The sequence below is a fragment of the Helianthus annuus genome, chromosome 13 (genome assembly GCF_002127325.2).
Source record: "Helianthus annuus cultivar XRQ/B chromosome 13, HanXRQr2.0-SUNRISE, whole genome shotgun sequence".
NCBI lineage: Eukaryota > Viridiplantae > Streptophyta > Magnoliopsida > Asterales > Asteraceae > Helianthus > Helianthus annuus.
Window position 1 is genome coordinate 71,156,420 of NC_035445.2, and position 26,225 is coordinate 71,182,644.

Here is a 26,225-nt window from a genome sequence, read left to right on the forward strand (position 1 = left end):
TCTGGAGGATCAGACATTTGTGGCACATCCTTCTCAGCAGCTAAAAGACATGCAAAGGAAACCAAAATGGGTAATGGAGATAAACCTATCCGAACGACCAGTGTCTACGAAGGAAAAGTTATAACCTTTTGATGAGGATGATCGTGTTGATATCCAGGATCCTCATCACGATGGTTTGGTTATCACTCTTTTTATTTCTAACCATTTTGTCCGCATGATCCTTATAGACGGAGGAAGTTCAGTGAACATTATCCAGCTTGATGTTCTAAAGAAGATGGGTATCCCCGAATTAGATATCATACCGAGATCCTCTGTGCTCGTGGGATTCAGTGGAGAGACTAAGAATACTCTGGGGGACATCAAACTCCCAATTTATGTTGAAGGATTACATAATTATCAAAAATTTTGTGTTATTTACTGTTTATCCTGTTGTAATGTTATCCTTGGCAGGCCTTGGATACATGACATTAAGGCAGTTCCATCCACCTACCATCAATGTGTGAAGCTCCCTAGTCCCTGGGGAATAGTGAAGATTGATAGTGATCAGCAGGAAGCTAAGAACTGTTACACTTTATCGATGAAACCAGCCTCAAAGTCAAGGGAGCAATAGCAATCAAAGTATCCTCCAAGGGATGTCTTGGAGGCAAGAGAGCAGGATGTAGTAGAGATCCTCATGGATCCTGGTGATCCTGAATCCAAAATTTACATCGGATCAGGGATCCTTAGCAAAATGAAGGAAGACCTCATATCCTTCCTCAAAAGGAGAAGAACTACTTTTGCATGGAAACATGAGGATATGACAGGTATATCTAAGGATATTATCACTCATAAACTTGGCATTGACAGGTCATTCAAACCAATCCATCAAAAAAGGAGGAAGTTTGCACCGGAAAGAAATGCCATTATCCAGGAAGAGGTGGAGAAATTGCTCCGAGCAGGTATGATTAGAGAGGTCAAGTATCCAAAATGGTTGGCCAATGTGGTTGTTGTTCAAAAGAAAAATGGAAAGTGGAGGGTATGTGTCGATTTTACAGATTTAAATAAGGCATGTCCCAAGGATCCTTTCCCATTACCCCACATTGACTCCATGGTGGATGCAACGGCGGGTCATGAACTGTTAACTTTTATGGATGCTTCATCTGGATTTCAACAAATTCAGATGGAACCATCTGATCAAGAGGATACGGCCTTTATGTCTCCAACCGGTATATATTGTTATATTGCTATGCCATTTGGACTAAGGAATGCAGGTGCAACTTATCAAAGGCTGGTGAATATGATGTTCAAGGATCAGATTGGACAAACTATGGAGGTTTACATAGATGATATGGTGGTAAAATCCGTAAAAGCTGAGGATCACCTAAGGGACTTGGAGGAAGCATTCGATATCCTTGACAAATATAACATGAAACTTAATCCTTCAAAATGTCACTTTGGTGTTAAAGCAGGTAAATTCTTAGGATACATGGTGACCAAGAGAGGCATTGAAGCTAGTCCAGAACAAATCAAAGCCTTAGTGAATATCAAATCTCCTGCCAATGCTAAGGATGTCCAGAGGCTAACAGGCAGGATAGCAGCTTTGAACAGATTCATATCCAAATTCTCAGAGAAGTGCAAGGAATTCTATGATATCCTAAGGAAGAACAAGAAATTTGAGTGGACTGAGAAGCATGAAAATGCCTTAAAAGCTCTCAAGGATTACCTATCCTCAGCACCGGCCTTGATGAAACCAGAAAAAGGAGATGTGCTATCCTTATATCTTGCAGTATCCTTAAAAGCAGTAAGTGTAGTCCTTGTTAAGGATCACGAAGGTACACAACATCCTGTCTATTATGTAAGTAAGAGTTTACTCGATGCCGAATCCAGGTATTCACACCTAGAAAAACTTATCCTTGCTTTAATTATGGCATCTACTAAATTGAGACATTATTTTGAAACTCATGTCATTATTGTTAAAACTAATTTTCCAATTAAGAATGTCCTCAGGAAACCTGAAATGTCAGGAAGGATGGCTAAGTGGGCAGTGAAGCTTAGTGCATATGATGTAAGATATGAGCCTAGGACAGCCATCAAATCCCAAGCATTAGCAGACTTTGTGGCTGATTTCAGTAGTGATTTACAAAAGGAAGCTGAGTTAGAAGTCCAGCAGCTAGAGGAGACCAAGGATCCTTGGATACACTATACTGATGGATCCTCAAATGTCAAAGGCACAGGGCTTGGAATACTACTAAAATCGCCACAGGGGGACATAATACCCCACTCTATAGCCTGTGAGTTCCAAACCACTAATAATGAGGCTGAGTATGAAGCCTTGATTGCTGGTTTGCAAATTGCTAAGCAAATGGGAATCAGGTATCTTGAGGTACATGTAGATTCATTGTTAATCACTAACCACTTTAATGGATCCTATGCTGTTAAAGGTGAAAAGCTAACCAAATATTTAGAGATAGTCAAAGAATTGGCACTCTCTTTTGTTTCCTTTAGTTTGACACAGGTACCAAGGGAAGAAAATACAGAAGCTGATGCATTGGCTAATTTAGGATCATCCTTGAAGATCCCGGAGGATATAAGTGTTTTGGTCAAAAATCACACAAGGATTATGCAACCAAACTCTTTGTAAACGGGGAATGATGCATGGTATGATGAACAAAGATAAGGATCACTTAAATGAAAATTGCACAAGTGACACAAGGATTTATACGAGGAAAAAGCCCTTGATCAATTAATGATCTCCGGCATAAAAAACCTCGGGTGATGGAAACTACCGATCACCAAACTTCAATATAACAAACAATGTTTACAACTTTGGATGGTAACGAGCTAGGTACAAGGATCACTATAATATCGTATGCTAGAGCGTGTGAGAAATGTGTTGTGTCTTCCAAATGCTGAAGAGTGCCCTTTATATAAGTGTGTGTGGTCGTATTTTAGGCAAGTCACCTAACTACTAGCTCGTTACCCCTTTAGAAATAGAAGTAAATTTAGCCTAACTAAATGCCCGTAATTTGTGCTAAGTTTCCATATTCTCCATAACGTCCATTTTTGGTTATGCATGTTCGAAATTAGCATGACAGATTCCTTGATAACGTTGCTAAGACCAGGTCCAACTCGTAATTCCTGCAAAACAACATTAAGTTCAAAGAGAACAATCGTTAGTATGAGGATCCTTATGATGATCCATGATCCTGATCCTGAAGCTCTTCTGAGGATCACTATCTGCCAAAAGAACAAGGATCACTTGTTAGGATATCATGTAAGGATCATAGGTCATTAAAATCCTGCCCTAACAATTGCCCCCAAAATATAAGGAGTAATTATGTAATATTAACGAGTTATATTTTGCCGGATCTTATCTATAACTAACTCAACGGATATATAGCCGTTGAGAATGAACTATCCGTTGCGATCTGACGTCATGGAGGTGACAGCCCTGCACAAATCATCATTATAAATAGAAATAGGGATAGGATCGTTTGCATTTAAATTCAAGGACTCTTCCCTTTATAACCGCGACCAGAGGATTGAACAGGTATTCCCCTTCACCTTCTCTCTTGCTTGCTCTGTTTTTCTTATTTCGTTCAATATGTTTCTCCGGAACTCTCCCTGCAAGGATCCTAAGAATAACAGCCCCTTGAAGGGTCAAGGGATCATCAAGGATTCCCCCACCGAGAGGTGTTGTTTTACTGATTCTCAAATTGACAAAATCCGTCATTGTTTTCCGGCGAACACCCTCTTTAAGTCTTTTAGCCCCACCGCTTTGAGTGATTACATCTCTGAGACTTGGGTTGCTTTCCCGGTCACTCCTTTCGTGATAGGATACTCGTATCCTTTCCCTCAGTTCACCGAGTCCTTTTTCTCTCTTACCGGCATCTGCTATATCCAGGCTATGCCGATGATCTGGAGGGTTTTATACACCCTGGGTATGGCGGAGTTGGCTGAGATGTATGATCTTACAACTTTTGGATCCCACCGATACTTGTTCAAACGAAAAGCTGGAGAGGAGCACCCTGTTCTCAAAGTTACCAAAAATGACATGAACTGGAAGCGGCGGTTCTTTTTTGTGAGGAGAGATACCATCCCTGATGGGAGGGATCTGCCCAAGAAGTGGGCTACCCATGGTAGGATAGAGGATCCTGGAAGGATCACCGTAGAACTTATCCTTTAGCATAAGGATCACTGACATTCTTTTGTTTCCTTATTGTGCAGCTATATCCGTTTCTCATCTTAAGTTGACTCCTGCTGCAAAAGAGAGACTCTTGGCCTTTAGGAAGCTTGATCCTGAAATAAGAACTTTCCAGGTCATCACCCAGGATTCTCAGGAAGTATCCTCTGCTTCTGTCACAATGTCAAGTAAGTATCCTTTTTTAAGGAGTATTTATATAATGAGAGTCAAATAAAATTAAGATACTTATCTTGTTTTGGTTGTGCAGGCGCTGGAAAATCCTCTAAGTCTGCTTCGAAGTTCGGCATCGATGATCTTACTAATGTCAAATCCTCAAGGAAGAAGACTCCTGCTGCTAGCCCAACTGCTTCAGCCCCTAAAGCACCTATCAGGGGAAAAGGAAGCAAGAAGAGAAAGGCCTCTGAGGATTTGCAAGGTCTGCCCCTGCTCCGCCAACAGTGTCTGGATTATATAAATGAGGTAAGGATCACTGTCCTGCTTGTGTATCCTGCTAGTCTAAGGATCACTTGATTTCTGAGGTCATTCCTTGTCTTCCTTGCAGAAATTTGCTGAGGTAGAGACATATGTTGGCCACGTTGAGGATCAGGATCGCCAGATTGCTGACCTCCAACAAGTTGTTGTGTTGAAGGATCTCAAGATAGCTGATCTTGAGAAGGAGCTCCGAGCCACCAAGGATGATGCTGCCAGGATGCTGATCAACTTTGACTATGAGAAGCATGAGATCACCCAAGATGCCAAGGTCTCTGCTGCAATAGCTATGTACAAGATTCAGCTGCAAATGGCTATGGAGGCTCAGGATCCTACCTTCGACAGGAGCTCATGGGACGTGAAGGGCTGGAAGGCGAGGCTGGCAGAGCTGGAGGATGATGAAGAGGCCGAGGAGATCCCGATGCTTGAGGGTGGAGGCGCTGGCAAGGATCATGGTGGAGAGGCAAGTGGAGCCAGTGGTGATGGTGCAGCGAAGGATTGAGCTGCAGGATTGGGCAATGATGGAAATTTCGAGACTTAGCCGGAGCCCAATTTTTTTTTTGTTTGGTGGTTGTGATGTTTTAAAACAATTGTGGTCTGTATTTGAACAATAGGTTTAGGGTTGAGGATCTAGGATCCTGTGAACAATAGGTAGGATTGCAAATGGTGGAGGGATCCTCTGTTTGGGGGATGAAGCCATTGTGATCCTGCCGCCTTTAATTTCCTGCACTTGCTATAACCGCATAAACAATGGACACCCTTTGCCAACCCATGTGGACGGGCCACGTTTTGCTGGTAGAAATGTGGGTTGGCAATTTTGACAACTTAAAAAGGGGTTAAATGAATAAAACTTTTAACTTTTGACTTATCCTGTGATGTTGTCCTTGTATATCTTTTGAACTTTCAATTGTTTTGATTTATACTTGTCTAAGTAAGAAAGGTTAAGCAAATTATGTTTAAGAAATTTAGGATATGATCCTGGATCAAATATCCTATAATCGAAAATTTTCAAAGTAGTTTATTTTAAGGATCATAGGTTCAGTTTTCAAAGTGTAAGGGTTATTCAAAATAATGAATGTAATCAAAACAGTTAAGGATCATACCTGAGAATCCAAGTTAGGATCCTAACCTTTAATCAGGATAACCATAGGAAGAACTTTAATGGATAATAAGGATTGAGGATCCTTAATTGTTTATCTTTGAAAACCTGAAAATAGAATATAACTTGGGACTAAGCCAATATCATAGATAAGTTAGTAACTGGGGACATGCCCAAAGGATAACTGGGGACAAGCCCAAAGGATCACTGGGGACAAGCCCGAAGGATAACTGGGGACAAGCCCAAAGGATCACTGGGGACAAGTCCGAAGGATAACTGGGGACAAGCCCAAGGATTGTATGTAAACTGGAGTATGGCCCTCACTGGCGACTATCCAAACTTAGTGACATGAAAATGCCAAAACCTTAGCTAACGTGAAAACGTTAGAAACCTTAGGAACGGATGTATGGTACGTCTACCATTATACGTAGGATCCTAGGTATAGCCAGTACGATGGAATTATCAGCCCCTAAAGCGAGTACTGGTCCCAAAGACGTGAACTATGCCAGGATCATCGTGCGCTACAGGCGAAAACTGGGGACAAGCCCAAGGATAACTGGGGACAAGCCCAAACAACTGGGGTTGAACCCAAGGATCTGAGTTGCTTCTGAAGATTGTCGACAATATGCTAAGGATACCTGGACTATCAGAACTCAAAATCTCGTGAGAGAAGGATGAAGGATACATGATCCTTATCCTTATATAAGAAAATATGTAAATAAGAGTTCAAGCTTAGGACATTACCTGAGTAAGGATCATCGATACTTCAGGGATCCTTGAAGGATACTTCTAATGTAAGGATCATATGTGCCAGAAGGATCCTGCTCACATGAAATATTTCTTCAAGTGGACAGCATTCCAGGCTCTTGGTAACAAATTACCTTCCATGGTTAACAATCTATATGCCCCCTTTCCTGCTTCGGCTTCAATTAAATAAGGGCCTTCCCATTTCGGTGCCAATTTCCCATCAGCAGGGTTGATGGTTTTCTGGAATGCTTTTCTCAACACCATATCCCCAACTTGGAATTTTCTTAATCTGACATTTTGTTGTAAGCACCAGCCATTCTTTGTCGATAGCTAGCCATCCTTATCATAGCCAGATCCCTGATTTCCTCAATAGTATCCAAGTCTTGAGCCAGGTTTGCATCATTCTCTTCAGGATCACGGGTACTTGTTCTAGCAGTTGGAACCACCATTTTTGTTGGGATCACTGATTCTGCCCCAAATACCAAAGAGAATGGTGTTTGACCAGTAGCATTCTTGGGGGTTGTCCTATCAGCCCAAAGCACATAAGGTAATTCCTCTGCCCATTTCCCCTTCTTGGATCCAAGTTTCTTCTTCAGATTGTTGATGATGATCTTGTTGGATGATTCTGCTTGACCATTAGCTTGTGGGTGGACTGGTGTTGATGTTATCATCTTAATCCCCCAGCTGTCACAAAAGTTAGTAGTTCTGCTCCCAATAAATTGGGTACCATTATCACATACAATTTCAGAAGGAATGCCAAATCTAGTTATAATATTTCTCTTAATAAAGGATATAACTTCCTTCTCTCTGACTTGGGCAAAAGCTTCAGCCTCTATCCACTTGGAGAAGTAGTCAGTCATAGCAAGCATGAATACTTTTCCACCAGGTGCCTTAGGGAGCTTGCCAACTATATCCATCCCCCATCTCATAAATGGCCAAGAGGATGGTATAGGATGTAGAAATTCAGCCGGCTGATGAAGGATATTGCTGTGTCTTTGACAAGGATCACACTTCTTAGCATACTCCACAGCATCCCTTTTCATAGTTGGCCAGTAGTATCCTGTCCTTAAGATCCTTGAGAACAATGCCCTGCCCCCAGTGTGGTTTCCACAATCTCCTTCATGGAAATCTTTTAAAACTTCTTGAACTTCAGGATCCTCGATACATCTTAAATATGGTCCTGCAAGAGATCGCTTATACAGCATATTATTTAAGATTGTGAATTGAGATACCTTAATTCTGAAAGCCCTAGGGTTTTCTCCCATAGGAATCTCTCCGTGTTGTAAGTATCTCATGATTGGTGAGATCCATGATCCTGAACAAGATTGAGTATCCTCACTAGGGATCATTGTAGAATCCTCTTCTATTTCCATGGCCACCTGATTTTCAATAGCAGGAGCCAGGATATGGATGATGGGGATACTTATATCCTCTGGGATCTTCAAAGATGATCCTAGATTGGCCAATGCATCAGCTTCTGTATTTTCTTCCCTTGGTACCTGTGTCAAACTGAAGAAAGCAAAGGAGAGTGCCAATTCTTTGACTATCTCTAAATATTTGGTTAGTTTTTCACCTTTAACAGCATAGGATCCATTAAAGTGGTTAGTGATTAACAATGAATCCACGTATACCTCAAGATACCTGATCCCCATATGCTTAGCAATTTGCAAACCAGCGATTAAGGCTTCATATTCAGCCTCATTATTCGTGGCTTGGAACTCACAAGCTATGGAGTGGGGTATTATGTCCCCCTGTGGCGATTTTAGTAGTATACCAAGCCCCGTGCCTTTAACATTTGAGGATCCATCAGTATGTAGTATCCAAGGATCCTTGGTTTCATCCAGCTGCTGGACTTCCAATTCGGCTTCCTTTTGTAAATCACTACTGAAATCAGCCACAAAGTCTGCTAATGCTTGAGATTTGATGGCTGTTCTAGGCTCATATCTTATATCATGGGCACTAAGCTTTACTGCCCGCTTAGCCATCCTTCCGGACATCTCTGGTTTCCTGAGGACATTCTTAATTGGAAAATTAGTTCTAACAACAATAACATGGGTTTCAAAATAATGTCTTAGTTTAGTAGATGCCATAATTAGTGCAAGAATAAGTTTTTCAAGGTGTGAATACCTGGATTCAGCATCAAGTAAACTCTTACTTACATAATAGACAGGATATTATGTACCTTCATGATCCTTAACAAGGACTGCACTTACTGCTTTTGAGGATACCGCAAGATATAAGGATAACACATCTCCTTTTTCTGGTTTCATCAATGCTGGAGCTGAGGACATGTATTCTTTGAGGGCTTGTAAAGCATTCTCATGCTTTTCAGTCTATTCGAATTTCTTGTTCTTTCTTAGGATATCGTAGAATTCTCTACATTTTTCTGAGGATTTGGATATAAATCTGTTTAAGGCTGCTATCCTGCCTGTTAGCCTTTGCACATCCTTATCGTTGGCAGGGGATTTGATATTCACCAATGCTTTGATTTGTTCCGGGCTTGCTTCGATGCCCCTCTGGGTTACCATATATCCTAAGAATTTGCCTGCTTTAACACCAAAGTGACATTTTGAAGGATTAAGCTTCATGTTATAATTATCAAGGATATCAAATGCTTCCTCCAAGTCCCTTAGGTGATCCTCAGCTTTTTTGGATTTTACCACCATATCGTCTATGTACACTTCCATAGTTTGTCCAATTTGATCCTTGAACATCATATTCACCAGCCTTTGATATGTTGCACCTGCATTTCTTAATCCAAATGGCATAGCAATATAACAATATAAACCGGTTGGGGTCATAAAAGCCGTATCCTCTTGGTCAGATGGTTCCATCTGAATTTGTTGGAATCCAGATGATGCATCCATAAAGGTTAACAGTTCATGACCCGTCGTTGCATCCACCATGGAGTCAATGTGGGGTAATGGGAAAGGATCCTTGGGACATGCCTTATTCAAATCAGTGAAATCGACACATACCTTCCACTTTCCATTTTTCTTTTGAACAACAACCACATTGGCCAGCCATTTTGGATACTTCACTTCTCTAATCATACCTGCTCGTAGTAATCTTTCTACCTCTTCCTGGATAATGGCATTTCTTTCTGGTGCAAATTTCCTCCTTTTTTGATGGATTGGTTTAACTAACCTGTCAATGCCAAGTTTATGAGTGATAATATCTTTAGATATACCTGTCATATCCTCATGTTTCCATGCAAAGGTAGATTTTCTTCTTTTGAGGAAGGATACAATGTCTTCTTTCATTTGTCCAAGGATCCCTGATCCGATATAGATTTTGGATTCAGGATCATCAGGATCCAGGAGGATTTCGTCCACATCCTGCTCTCTTGCCTCCAAGACATCCCTTGGAGGATACTTTAATTGCTATTGTTCCCTTGATTTCGAGGCTGGTTTCATTGATGAGGTGTAACAATCCTTAGCCTCCTACTGATCACTATCAATCTTGATTATTCCCCAAGGGCTAGGGAGCTTTACACATTGATGGTAGGTGGATGGGACTGCCTTCATATCGTGTATCCAGGGCCTGCCAAGGATAACATTACAACAAGATAAACAGTCAATAACACAAAATTTCTGATAATTATGTAATCCTTCCATGTAAATTGGGAGTTTGATGTCCCCCAGGGTTTTCTTAGTTTCGCCACTAAATCCCACAAGCACGGAGGATCTTGGTGTGATGTCTGATTCAGGAATACCCATTTTCTTCAGAACATCAAGTTGGATAATGTTTACCGAACTTCCTCCGTCAATAAGGATCCTGCGGACAAAATGGTTAGAAATAAAGAGAGTAATAACTAAACTATCTGTTTTGGTCAAAAATCACTTAAAGATAATGCAACCAAACTTTATGTAAACGGGGAATGATGCTTGGTATGATGAACAAAGTGAAGGATCACTTAAATGTAAAATGCACAAGTGACACAAGGATTTATACGAGGAAAAAGCCCTTGATCAATGAATGATCTCCGGCATAAAAAACCTCGGGTGATGGCAACTACCGATCACCAAGCTTCAATATAACAAACAATATTTTTACAACTTCGGATGGTAACGAGCTAAGTACAAGGATCACTATAGTATCGTGTGTCAAAGCGTGTGAGAAATGTGTTGTGTCTTCCGCATGTGGAAGAGTGCTACTTATACAAGTGTGTGTGGTCGTATTTTAGGTAAATAACCTAACTATTAGCTCGTTACCCCTTCAAGAATAGAAGTAATTTAGCCTAAATTATCGCCCTTAAATTGTGCTGAGTTTCCATATTGTCCACAACGTCCATCTTTGATTATGCATATGCCAAAGTAGCGTGACAGGTTCCTTGTTTACGTTGCTAAGACCAAGTCCAACTCGTAATTCCTGCAAAACAACATTTAATCCAAAGAGAACAATCGTTAGTGTGAGGATCCCTAGGTTGCTCCGTGATCCTGATCCTGGAACTCTTCTGAGGATCACTATCTGCCAAAGAAACAAGGATCACTGGTTAGGATCACAGGTAAGGATCACATGTAAGGATCATAAGTCATAAAAATCCAGTCCTAACAATTGCCCCCAAAATATAAGGAGTATTTATCTAATATAAACGAGTTATATTTTGTCGGTCTTATCTCTAACTGTCTTAACGGATATATAGCCGTTACAATGGAACTATCCGTTGCGATCTGACGTCATGGAGATAACAGCCCTGCACAAATCATCATTATAAATAGAAATAGGGATAGGATCGTTTGCATTTAAATTCGAGAACTCTTCCCTTTATAACCGCGATCAGAGAATTGAACAGGTATTCCCCTTCTCCTTCTACCTTGCTTGCTATGTTTTTCTTTTTCTTTCTATCGTCTTGAAAAGATGTTGCTCCGGAACTCCCCGCACAAGGATCCTAAGAAGAACAGTCCCTTGAAGGGCCAAGGGATCATCAAGGATTCTCCCACTGAGAGGTGTTGTTTTACCGACTCTCAGATCGACAAAATTCGTCATTGCTTTCCGGCGAACACCCTTTTCAAATCTTTTACCCCCACTGCTTTGAGTGATTTTATTTCTGATACTTGGGTAGCTTTCCCGGTTACTCCGTTCTTGATAGGATATTCGTATCCTTTCCCACAGTTCACTCAATCCTTTTTCTCTCTTACCGACATCTGCTATATCCAGGCTATGCCCATGATCTGGAGGGTGTTATACACCCTTGAGAGGATCATTGAACAAGAGGGGATAGACCTTGGTATGGCGGAGCTGGCTGAGATGTATGATCTTACCACTTTCGGATCCCATCGCTATTTGTTTAAGCGAAAAGCTGGGGAGGATCACCCTGTCTTCAAAGTTACCAAGAACGACACGAACTGGAAGCGACGGTTCTTTTTTGTTAGGAGAGATACCATCCCTGATGGGAAGGATCTGCCAAAGAGTGGGCTACTCATGGTAGGATAGAGGATCCTGGAAGGATCATCATAAGACCTGTTCCTTAGGATGAGAATCACTGATATTTTCTTGTTTATTGTGCAGCTATCTCCATCTCTCGTCTGAAGTTGACACCTGCTGCAAAAGAGAGACTTTTGGCCTTCAAGAAGCTTGATCCGGAGACAAGAACTTTCCAGGTTGCTACCCAGGATTCCCAAGAAGTATCTGTTAGGGCTGGATTTTTACAATACATGATCCTCACGTGTGATCCTAACCAGTGATCCTTGTTTCTTTGGCAGATAGTGATCCTCAGCAGAGTTCCAGGATCAGGATCACGGACCATCATAGGATCCTCACGCTAACAGTTTCTTTCGTTGAATTTAATGTTGTTTTGCAGGATATCTAGCAGGATTCGCTCTTAAGCATCACAATTAAAGGACACGTCTTTACAATTATAGCATGTGCTTAATCGGAGATGGACGTTGTGAAGGATATGGAAACTTGGCATGATTTAAGGGCGATAATTTAGGCTAGATTTACTTTTATTTCTAAAGGGGTAATGAGCTGATTATTAGTCTTTTTACCTAAAATAGGTCACCTACACTTGTATATATAACACTCTTCCTCATTCGGAAGAACGGACAACACAATTCTCACACGCTTAGACACTCGAAACTATAGTGATCCTTGTACTCAGCTCATTATCATCCAAAGTTATAACCGTATTTTGATATATTGAAGTTTGGTGATCGGTAGTTGCCATCACCCGAGGTTTTTTATGCCGGAGATCATACATTGATCAAGGGCTTTTTCCTCGTATAAATCATTGTGTCTTTGCATACTTCACACTGAAGTGATCCTTTACTTTTTCTATAAACCAAGCATCATACCCCGTTTACATATAGTTTGGTTGCATTATCCTTGTGTGATTTTTGACCAAAACAGTTTGGCGCCCACCGTGGGGCAATTGGTGCTTCATTCATAAGAAAACTTTCTGTTCGAAATCATTTCAAAGAATTACATGGCTTCATCATTGAAAAACATGTCCACGGCGATGTCTGCAGTCACCTCGTCTTAGAACACTCTGCCTCCTCCACCGGCAGGATCCCAGAAGAATGCTGAGAAGAGACAAACTCCTACTAACTCTAAACCTCCATCTTCTTCTGCTATGAATTCTTATATTCCCAGTACTAGTGATGTATTTACTTTGATTTTGCAGATGAAGGATCGTATGCAGCGGCAGGATGAAACTAATGAAAGGATCCTCAGGGAAATGGGAGATCTCAAAAGACAAAGGAGAACGGCAGAGGATCATTCCCCACTGATGCCCAAATCCTTGAGCTTTGATACTCCAATAATCACTTCTCAGCCATCGGAAATTCCAGACGTGCAAATTATGGGAGAATCAAGAGGATTGCACCTCGGATCAACAGCAATGACTCAGACATCAGGCTCACACTTTCAGCCGGCAGGATCCTATCCCCAGCATATGGGATCCTTCATGAAATCAGGAGCCTATCCGGGAGCGCAGCAATTTCAAGGATCCTACTTTGTTCCAGGATCATCCCAGGTTCAAGGATCCTCCTTCGTTCCAGGATCATCCCAGATACCAGGATCCTTCCAGATACCAGGATCCTCCCAGATGCCAGGATCCCTAAAAAGTTTGCAAACAGGAAGTCTAGATGTCCATCAAGGGGACTTCATTCCAATGGAAACCATTGCTTCCACTGGTCCCTCCGTTATTCCAGAATCCCAGCAATATGGATTCACTAACTTGAACCTAATGGGAGGTAACACTTTAAATAATTATCTTACCACTAACCATGGATTCATGCAGGATACAGGTATCAATCATGCTATGGCCAGGGAGTTGCAGAAGCTAAAAGATATGATCTCAAGTGTTCCAGGGGTAGTCAAGCCTATCCCAGAGATTGCAGATGGAAGCCATAAGGTATCTCGCTTTGCACCACCAATTTGTGATGCAGAGGTTCCCAAAAGGTTCCATATCCCTACTATGAAGCTGTATGATGGTACAACAGATCCTGAGGAGCACATAGCACAATACAGGAAAAGGATGGAGATCAATCCAATCCCGGAAAAGCTAAAGGAAGCATGCCTATGTAAAGGATTTGGATCCACTCTTACTGGATCAGCTCTTAAATGGCTGCTAAGTCTTCCCCCTTACTCTATTACTTCATTTGCTAATTTAGTTAATTTATTCAATAACCAATTCTCTTGTAGTAGAAAATTTGAAAGATTAACTAGTGATTTGTACAGGATAACTCAAAATCATAATGAATCATTAAGGGATTATATAACTAAATTTAGTAAAGAATCCTTGGACATTCCCAACTTGGATATAGCTACGGCTGTTGAAGCCTTCAAAATGGGACTGCTTAAGGATTCATTATTCTATGATGATCTTGTTATGACACCATGCAGGAATCTAGATGAAGTAAGAACTCGGGCACTCAGGTTCATCCGACTAGAGGATGACAAAAGGATCCAGGAGAGACAAGTAGGATCCTCAAAACAGGAGAAGCATGGATCCTCCTTCAAGAGCAATAAGTTCAAATCCTACCGTAGAAACGACAACCAGAATGTGCATGCTGTTGACCAAGAAGAGGATGATGAAGATTATCCTCCAATCTCAGAATATTGTTTTTTCCATTGATAATCATGAGCTAATCCTTGCAATGCAGAATCTAGGAGAAAAAGCTAGGTGGCCCAGGAAGAATGATAAACCATCCGGGGCTAAAGACAAGTCAAAATGGTGTGCATACCATGAGGATTTCGGGCATCTAACTGAAGAATGCATAGCTTTAAGAAAAGAGATTGGATATCTATTAAGCAAGGGGCACCTAAAAGAATTGTTGGGAAGAAAAAAGCAAAAGACTCAGGATCCTGAAAGGATCCCTGAAAAGGCTCCAGCACCTCCGGCAAATGCACAAGTGATCAACTTTATTTCTGGAGGATCAGACATCTGTGGTACATCCTTCTCGGCGGCCAAGAGGCATGCAAAGGAGTCAAAAATGGATAATGGAGAAAGACCTATTAGAACATCAAGTGTCTCAGAAGGGAAGATGATAACGTTTGATGAGGATGATCGCATTAACATTCAGGATCCTCATCATGATAGTTTAGTTATTACTCTCTTTATCTCTAATCATTTTGTCCGCAGGATCCTTATCGATGGAGGAAGCTCAGTGAACATTATCCAGCTCGATGTTCTGAAGAAAATGGGTATTCCAGAATCAGACATCACACCAAGATCCTCCGTGCTTGTAGGATTCAGTGGAGAAACGAAGAAAACTCTGGGGGACATCAAACTCCCAATCTACGTGGAAGGATTACATAATTATCAAAAATTTTGTGTTATTGACTGTTTATCTTGTTGCAATGTTATCCTTGGCAGGCCCTGAATACATGATATGAAAGCAGTCCCATCCACCTATCATCAATGTGTGAAACTCCCTAGCCCATGGGGGATAATCAAGATCGACAGTGATCAGCAGGAGGCTAAGGATTGTTATACATCATCCATGAAGCCAACCTCGAAGCCAAGGGAGCAATAGCAATTACAGTATCCTCCGAGGAATGTCTTGGATGCAAGGGAACAAGATGTGGATGAAATCCTCTTGGATCCTAACGATCCTGAATCAAAAATCTATATCGGATCAGGGATCCTTGGCCAGATGAAAGAAGACACGATATCCTTCCTCCAAAGAAGAAAGTCTACCTTTGCATGGAAGCACGAAGATATGACAGGTATATCTAAGGATATCATAACTCATAAACTTGGCATTGACAGGTCTATCAAACCAATCCATCAAAAAAGGAGGAAATTTGCACCAGAAAGGAATGCCATTATCCAAGAAGAAGTAGAGAGACTACTTCGAGCAGGTATGATCAAAGAGGTAAAATATCCAAAATGGTTAGCCAATGTGGTCGTTGTCCAAAAGAAAAACGGAAAGTGGAGGGTATGTGTCGATTTCACTGATATGAATAAGGCATGTCCCAAGGATCCTTTCCCACTACCCCACATTGACTCCATGGTGGATGCAACAGCGGGGCATGAACTGTTGACCTTTATGGATGCATCATCTGGATTCCAACAAATTCAGATGGAACCATCTGACCAAGAGGATACAGCCTTTATGACCCCAACAGGTTTGTATTGTTATATTGCCATGCCTTTTGGATTAAGAAATGCAGGTGCAACATATCAAAGGCTGGTGAATATGATGTTCAAAGATCAAATTGGACAAACTATGGAAGTATACATAGATGATATGATAGTCAAATCAAAGAAAGCTGAGGATCACCTAAGGGATTTGGAAGAAGCATTTGATATCCTTGATAAATATAACATGAAGCTTAATCCTTCAAAATGCCACTTTGGTGTTAAGGCAGGAAAATTCCTAGGATATATGGTAACTCAGAGAGGCATTGAAGCAAGTCCGGAGCAAATTAAAGCACTAGTGAACATCAAGTCCCCTGCCAATGCTAAGGATGTGCAAAGGCTAACAGGCAGGATAGCAGCTCTGAACAGGTTCATATCAAAATCCTCAGAAAAATGTAAAGAATTTTACGATATCCTAAGGAAGAACAAGAAGTTTGAATGGACTGAGAAACACGAGAATGCTTTACAAGTCCTTAAAGAATATATGTCCTCAGCACCAGCATTAACAAAGCCCGAAAAAGGAGATGTGTTATCCTTATATTTGGCGGTATCATCAACCGCTGAAACCAGAGATGTCCGGAAGAATGGCTAAGTGGGCAGTAAAGCTTAGTGCCCATGATATAAGATATGAGCCAAGAACAGCCATTAAATCCCAAGCACTAGCTGACTTTGTGGCTGATTTCAGTAGTGATCTACAAAAAGAAGCAGAATTGGAAGTCCAGCAGCTGGATGAGACCAAGGATCCTTGGATACTACACACTGATGGATCCTCAAATGTCAAGGGCACAGGGCTCGGGATACTACTAAAATCGCCACAGGGGGACATAATACCCCACTCCATAGCCTGTGAGTTCCAAGCAACTAACAACGAGGCTGAATATGAAGCCTTAATTGCTGGCTTGCAAATTGCTAAGGATATGGGGGTGAAATATCTTAAAGTATATGTAGACTCATTATTGATCACCAATCACTTTAATGGATCCTATGCTGTTAAAGGTGAAAAACTAACCAAATATTTAGAGATAGTCAAAGAATTGGCACTCTCTTTTGTTTCTTTCAGCTTAACACAGGTACCAAGGGAGGATAACACGGAAGCTGATGCATTGGCCAACTTAGGATCATCCTTAAAAATTCCAGAAGATATAAATATCCCTATCATCCATATCCTGGCTCCTGCTATTGAAAATCAGGTGGCCATGGAAATAGAAGAGGATACTGCAATAATCCCTAGTGAAGAAGCTCAATCTTATGCAGGATCATGGATCTCACCAATCATGAGATACTTGCAATACGGGGAGATTCCGATGGGAGAAAATCCTAGAGCTTTCAGGATTAAGGTATCTCAATTTACAATCTTAAATAATGTACTATATAAACGATCTCTTGCAGGACCATATTTAAGATGTATCGAGGATCCTGAATTTGAAGAAGTGTTGAGAGACTTCCATGAAGGAGATTGTGGAAACCACACTGGGGGCAGGGCATTGTTCTCAAGGATCCTTAGAACAGGATACTACTGGCCAACCATGAAAAGGGATGCTGTAGAATATGCTAGGAAATGTGATCCTTGTCAAAGACACAGCAATATCCTTCATCAACCAGCTGAATTGCTACACCACATACCATCCTCTTGGCCATTCATGAGATGGGGGATGGATATAGTTGGCAAGCTCCCTAAAGCGCCTGGTGGGAAAGTATTTATGCTTGCCATGACTGACTACTTCTCTAAGTGGATAGAAGCTGAAGCTTTTGCTCAAGTCAGAGAAAAAGAAGTTATATCCTTTATCAAAAGAAACATTATAACTAGATTTGGCATTCCCTCTGAAATTGTATGTGATAATGGTTCCCAATTCATTGGAAGCAGAACCACTAACTTTTGTGACAGTTGGGGAATTAAGATGATAACATCAACACCAGTTCATCCACAAGCCAATGGCCAAGCAGAATCATCCAACAAGATCATCATCAACAATCTGAAGAAGAAGCTAGGATCCAAAAAGGGAAAATGGGCAGAGGAGTTACCTTATGTGCTATGGGCTGATAGAACAACTCCCAAGAATGCCACTGGTCAAACACCCTTTTCTTTAGTATTTGGGGCAGAAGCAGTGATCCCAACAGAGATGGTGATCCCAACTGCTAGAACAAGTGCTCATGATCCTGAAGAGAATGCTACAATCCTGGCTTAGGATTTGGATACTATTGAGGAAATCAGGGATCTGGCTAGGATAAGGATGGCAAGCTACCAACAAAGAATGGCTGGTGCTTACAACAAAAATTTTAGGATAAGGAAGTTTCAAGTCGGAGATATGGTGTTGAGAAAAGCATTCCAAAACACTATTAATCCTGCTGACGGGAAGTTAGCACCAAAGTGGGAAGGCCCTTACTTGATTGAAGCTGAAGCAGGAAAGGGGGCATACAGATTGCTAACCATGGAAGGAAACTTGTTACCAAGAGCCTGGAATGCTGTTCACTTAAAGAGATACTTTATGTGAACATGATCCTTCAAGCATGTGATCCTTACATTGAAGTATCCTCGAAGGATCCCGATGATGCCAGTGATCCTTACTCTGGTAAAGTCCTTATCTTAAAACTATTACATTTCATTACTTTTTACCAAAGGATAAGGATCCTGTATCCTTCATCCTCTTCTCACGAACCATTTGAGTTATGATAGTTCAGGTATCTTCAGCACATCGTTAAAGATCTTCAAAAGCACCACAGATCCTTGGGTTCAACCTCAGTTATCTTTGGGATTATCCCCAGTTTCCGCCAGCAGCGCACGGTGATCCTGATATAGTTCACGTCTTTGGGACCAGTACCCACTTCCGGGGCTGACAACCTCATCGTACTGGCTATACCCAGGATCCTACGTATAATGGTAGACGTACCATACATCCGTTCATAAGGTTTCTAACGTTTTCACGTTAGCTAAGGTTTTGACATTTTCATGTCACTAAGTTTGGATAGTCGCCAGTAAGGGCCATACTCCAGTTTACATACGATCCTTTGGGCTTGTCCCCAGTTATCCTTTGGGCTTGTCCCCAGTTATCCTTTGGGCTTGTCCCCAGTGATCCTTTGGGATCATCCCCAGTTATCCTTTGGGCATGTCCCCAGCTACTAATTTATCTTTTACATTGGCTTAGTCCCAAGTTATGTTCCATTTTTCAGGTTCTCGAAGTTAAACAAATAAGGATCCTTAATCCTTATTATCCGTCAAAATTTCACCTATGGTTATCTTGATTAAAGGTTAGGATCCTAACTTGGATCCTCAGGTATGATCCTTGACTATTCTGATTATGCTGAACAACCCTTACACTTTGACAACTAAGCCTATGATCCTTGAAAATTTTCAATGATAGGATATTTGATCTAGGATCATATCCTAAATTTATTAAACATGGTTTGCTCAACTCTTGTTACTCTAACAAATATGTTTCTAAAAACTGAAAAATAAGATGATAAATAAAGGATAACAACACGAGATAAGCCAGAAAGATTAAAGTTATATTATTAACAAAAGGATCTTAAACCCTTTCAAAAAGTTGTCAAAATTGCCGACCCACATTTCTACCAGCAAAACATGGCCCGTCCACATGGGTTGGCAAAGGGTGTCCATTGTCTATGAGGTCTTAGCAGGTGCAGGAAATTAAAGGCGGCAGGATCACAAAGGCTTCATCCCCCAAACAGAGGATCCCTCCACCTTCTGTAATCCTACCTGTTAGGGCTGGATTTTTACAATGCATGATCCTCACATGTGATCCTAACCAGTGATCCTTATTTCTTTGGCAGATAGTGATCCTCAGCAGAGTTCCAGGATCAGGATCACGGACCATCATAGGATCCTCATGCTAACAGTTGCTTTCGTTGAATTTAATGTTGTTTTGCAGGAACATCTAGCAGGATACGCTCTTAGCATCATAATCAAGGGACGCGTCTTCACAATTATAGCATGAGCTAAATCAGAGATAGACGTTGCAAAGGATATGGAAACTTAGCTTGATTTAAGGGCGGCAATTTAGGGTAGATTGTTTTTGTTTCTAAAGGGGTAATGAGCTGATTATTAGTCTTTTTACCTAAAATAGGTCACCTACACTTGTATAAATACCACTCTTCCTCATTTGGAAGAACACACGACGACACACAACACAATTCTCACACGCTTAGACACTCGAAACTATAGTGATCCTTGTACTCAGCTCATTATCATCCGAAGTTGTAACTATATTTTTCTTATATTGAAGTTGGTGATCGGTAGTTGCCATCACCCGAGGTTTTTTATGCCGGAGATCATACATTGATCAAGGGCTTTTTCCTCGTATAAATCATTGTGTCTTTGCATATTTCTCATAAAAGTGATCCTTTACTTTTATAATTAACCAAGCATCATACCCTGTTTACATAAAGTTTGGTTACATTATCCTTGTGTGATTTTTGACCAAAACAGTTTGGCGCCCACCGTGGGGCAATTGGTGCTTCATTCATAAGAAAACTCTTTGTTCAAAATCATTTCGAAGAATTACATGGCTTCATCATTGAAAAACATGTCCACGGCAATGTCTGCAGTCACCTCGTCTCAGAACACTCTGCCTCCCCCACCGGCAGGATCCCAGAAGAATGCTGAGAAGAGACAAACTCCTACTAACTCTAAACCTCCATCTCCTTCTGCTATGAATTCCTATATTCCCAGTACTAGTGATGTATTTACTTTGATTTTGCAGATGAAGGATCGTATGCAGCGGCAGGATGAAACTAATGATAGGATCCTCAGGGAAATTGGAGATCTCAAAAGACAAAAGAGAACGGCAGAGGATCATTCCCCACTGATGCCCAAATCCTTGAGCTTTGATACTCCAATGATCACTTCTCAGCCATCGGGAATTCCAGACGTGCAAATTATGGGAGAATCAAGAGGATTGCACCTCGGATCGACAGCAATGACTCAGGCATCAGGCTCACACTTTCAGCCGGCAGGATCCTATCCCCAGCATATGGGATCCTTCATGAATTCGGGAGCCTATCCGGGAGCACAGCAGTTTCAAGGATCCTACTTTATTCCAGGATCATCCCAGGTTCAAGGATCCTCCTTCGTTCCAGGATCATCCCTGGTTCAAGGATCCTCCTTCGTTCCAGGATCATCCCAGATACCAGGATCCTTCCAAATACCAGGATCCTTCCAGATGCCAGGATCCCTAAAAAGTTTGCAAACAGGAAGTCTAGATGTCCATCAAGGGGACTTCATTCCAATGCAGACCATTGCTTCCACTAGTCCTTCTGTTATCCCCGAATCCCAGCAATATGGATTCACTAACTTGAACTCAGTGGGAGGTAACACTTTAAATAATCATCTTACTACTAACCATGGATTCATGCAGGATACAGGTGTCAATCATGCTATGGCCAGAGAATTGCAGAAGCTAAAAGATATGATCTCAAGTGTTCCAGGGGTAGTCAAGCCTATCCCAGAGATTGCAGATGGAAGCCACAAGGTATCTCGCTTTGCACCACCAATTTGTGATGCAGAGGTACCCAAAAGGTTCCATATCCCTACTATGAAGCTGTATGATGGTACAACGGATCCAGAGGAGCACATAGCACAATACAGGGAGAGGATGGAGATCAATCCAATCCCGGAAAAGCTAAAGGAAGCATGCCTATGTAAAGGATTTGGATCCACTCTTACTGGATCAGCTCTTAAGTGGCTGCTAAGTCTTCCCCCTTACTCTATTACTTCATTTGCTAATTTAGTTAATTTATTCAATAACCAATTCTCTTGTAGTAGAAAATTTGAAAGATTAACCAGTGATTTGTATAGAGTAACTCAAAGTCATAATGAATCATTAAGGGATTACATAACTAAATTTAGTAAAGAATCCTTGGACATTCCCAACTTGGATATGGCTACGGCTGTCGAAGCCTTCAAAATGGGACTGCTTAAGGATTCATTATTCTATGATGATCTTGTTATGACACCATGCAGGAACCTAGATGAAGTAAGAACTCGGGCACTCAGGTTCATCCGGCTAGAGGATGACAAGAGGATCCAGGAGAGACAAGTAGGATCCTCAAAACAGGAGAAGCAAGGATCCTCCTTCAAGAACAACAAATTCAAATCCTACCATAGAAATGAGAACCAGAATGTGCATGCTGTTGACCAAGAAGAGGATGATGAAGATTATCCTCCAATCTCAGAATATTGTTTTTCCGTTGATAATCATGAATTAATCCTTGCAATGCAGAATCTAGGTGAAAAAGCTAGGTGGCCCAGGAAGAACGATAAACCATCCGGGACTAAAGACAAGTCAAAATGGTGTGCATACCATGAGGATTTCGGGCATCTAACTGAAGAATGCATAGCTTTAAGAAAAGAGATTGGATATCTGTTAAGCAAGGGACACCTAAAAGAATTATTGGGAAGAAAAAAGCAAAGGACTCAGGATCCTGAAAGGATCCCTGAGAAAGCTCCAGCACCTCCGGCAAATGCACAAGTGATCAACTTTATTTCCGGAGGATCAGACATCTGTGGTACATCCTTCTCGGCAGCCAAAAGGCATGCAAAGGAGTCAAAATGGATAATGGAGAAAGACCTATTAGAACATCAAGTGTCTCAGAGGGGAAGATGATAACGTTTGATGAGGATGATCGCATTAACATTCAGGATCCTCATCATGATAGTTTAGTTATTACTCTCTTTATCTCTAACCATTTTGTCCGCAGGATCCTTATCGATGGAGGAAGCTCAGTGAACATTATCCAGCTTGATGTTCTGAAGAAAATGGGTATTCCAGAATCAGACATCACACCAAGATCCTCCGTGCTTGTAGGATTCAGTGGAGAAACGAAGAAAACTCTGGGGGACATCAAACTCCCAATCTATGTGGAAGGATTACATAATTATCAGAAATTTTGTGTTATTGACTCTTTATCTTGTTGCAATGTTATCCTTGGCAGGCCTTGGATACATGATATGAAAGCAGTCCCATCCACCTACCATCAATGTGTGAAGCTCCCTAGCCCATGGGGAATAATCAAGATCGACAGTGATCAGTAGGAGGCTAAGGATTGTTATACCTCATCCATGAAGCCAACCTCGAAGCCAAGGGAGCAATAGCAATTACAGTATCCTCCAAGGAATGTCTTGGAGGCAAGGGAACAAGATGTGGACGAAATCCTCTTGGATCCTAGTGATCCTGAATCAAAGATCTATATCGGATCAGGGATCCTTGGCAAGATGAAAGAGGACTTAATATCCTTCCTCAAAAGAAGAAAATCTACCTTTGCTTGGAAACATGAAGATATGACAGGTATATCTAAGGATATTATTACTCACAAACTTGGCATTGACAGGTCTATCAAACCAATCCATCAAAAAAGGAGGAAGTTTGCACCGGAAAGGAATGCCATTATCCAAGAAGAAGTAGAGAGACTACTTCGAGCAGGTATGATCAGAGAGGTAAAATATCCAAAATGGTTAGCCAATGTGGTCGTTGTCCAAAAGAAAAACGGAAAATGGAGGGTATGTGTCGATTTCACTGATTTAAATAAGGCATGTCCCAAGGATCCTTTCCCATTACCCCACATTGACTCCATGGTGGATGCAACAGCGGGGCATGAACTGTTAACCTTTATGGATGCATCATCTGGATTCCAACAAATTCAGATGGAACCATCTGACCAAGAGGATACAGCCTTTATGACCCCAACCGGTTTATATTGTTATATTGCCATGCCTTTTGGACTAAGAAATGCAGGTGCAACGTATCAAAGGCTGGTGAATATGATGTTCAAAGATCAAATTGGACAAACTATGGAAGTATACATAGATGATATGGTAGTCAAATCAAAGAAAGCTGAGGATCACCTAAGGGATTTGGAGGAAGCATTTGATATCCTTGATAATTATAACATGAAGCTTAATCCTTCAAAGTGCCACTTTGGTGTTAAGGCAGGTAAATTCCTAGGATATATGGTAACTCAGAGGGGCATTGAGGCAAGTCCGGAGCAAATTAAAGCACTAGTAAACATCAAGTCCCCTGCCAATGCTAAGGATGTGCAAAGGCTAACAGGCAGGATAGCAGCTCTGAACAGGTTCATATCAAAATCCTCAGAAAAATGTAAAGAATTTTACGATATCCTAAGGAAGAACAAGAAGTTTGAATGGACTGAGAAACATGAGAATGCTTTACAAGCCCTTAAAGAATATATGTCCTCAGCACCAGCATTATCAAAGCCCGAAAAAGGAGATGTGTTATCCTTATATTTGGCGGTATCCTCAACCGCTGTAAGTGTTGTCCTTGTTAAGGATCACGAAGGAAACCAGAGATGTCAGGAAGAATGGCTAAGTGGGCAGTAAAGCTTAGTGCCCATGATATAAGATATGAGCCAAGAACAGCCATTAAATCCCAAGCACTAGCTGACTTTGTGGCTGATTTCAGTAGTGATCTACAAAAAGAAGCAGAATTGGAGGTCCAACAGCTGGATGAGACCAAGGATCCTTGGATACTACACACTGATGGATCCTCAAATGTCAAGGGCACAGGGCTCGGGATACTACTAAAATCTCCACAGGGGGACATAATACCCCACTCCATAGCCTGTGAGTTCCAAGCAACTAACAATGAGGCTGAATATGAAGCCTTAATTGCTGGCTTACAAATTGCTAAGGATATGGGGGTAAAATATCTTAAAGTATATGTAGACTCATTATTGATCACCAATCACTTTAATGGATCCTATGCTGTTAAAGGTGAAAAACTAACCAAATATTTAGAGATAGTCAAAGAATTGGCACTCTTTTTTGTTTCTTTCAGCTTAACACAGGTACCAAGGGAGGATAACACGGAAGCTGATGCATTGGCCAACTTAGGATCATCCTTAAAAATTCCAGAAGACATAAGTATCCCTATCATCCATATCCTGGCTCCTGCTATTGAAAATCAAGTGGCCATGGAAATAGAAGAGGATACTGCAGTAATCCCTAGTGAAGAAGCTCATTCTTATGCAGGATCATGGGTCTCACCAATCATGAAATACTTGCAAAACGGGGAGATTCCGATGGGAGAAAATCCTAGAGCTTTCAGGATTAAGGTATCTCAATTTACAATCTTAAATAATGTGCTATATAAACGATCCCTTGCAGGTAAATATTTAAGATGTATTGAGGATCCTGAAATTGAAGAAGTGTTGAGAGACTTCCATGAAGGAGATTGTGGAAACCACATTGGGGGCAGGGCATTATTCTCAAGGATCCTAAGAACAGGATACTACTGGCCAACCATGAAAAGGGATGCTGTAGAATATGCTAGGAAATGTGATCCTTGTCAAAGACACAGCAATATCCTTCATCAACCAGCTGAACTGCTACACCCTATACCATCCTCTTGGCCATTCATGAGATGGGGGATGGATATAGTTGGCAAGCTCCCTAAAGCACCTGGTGGAAAAGTATTTATGCTTGCCATGACTGACTACTTCTCTAAGTGGATAGAAGCTGAAGCTTTTGCTCAAGTCAGAGAAAAAGAAGTTATATCCTTTATCAAAAGAAACATTATAACTAGATTTGGCATTCCCTCTGAAATTGTATGTGATAATGGTTCCCAATTCATTGGAAGCAGAACTACTAACTTTTGTGACAGTTGGGGAATCAAGATGATAACATCAACACCAGTTCATCCACAAGCCAATGGCCAAGCAGAATCATCCAACAAGATCATCATCAACAATCTGAAGAAGAAGCTAGGATCCAAGAAGGGAAAATGGGCAGAGGAGTTACCTTATGTGCTATGGGCTGATAGAACAACTCCCAAGAATGCCACTGGTCAAACACCTTTTTCTTTAGTATTTGGGGCAGAAGCAGTGATCCCAACAGAGATGGTGATCCCAACTGCTAGAACAAGTGCTCGTGATCCTGAAGAGAATGCTACAATCCTGGCTCAGGATTTGGATACTATTGAGGAAATCAGGGATCTGGCTAGGATAAGGATGGCAAGCTACCAACAAAGAATGGCTGGTGCTTACAACAAAAATGTTAGGATAAGGAAGTTTCAAGTCGGAGATATGGTGTTGAGAAAAGCATTCCAAAACACTATTAATCCTGCTGACGGGAAGTTAGCACCAAAGTGGGAAGGCCCTTACTTGATTGA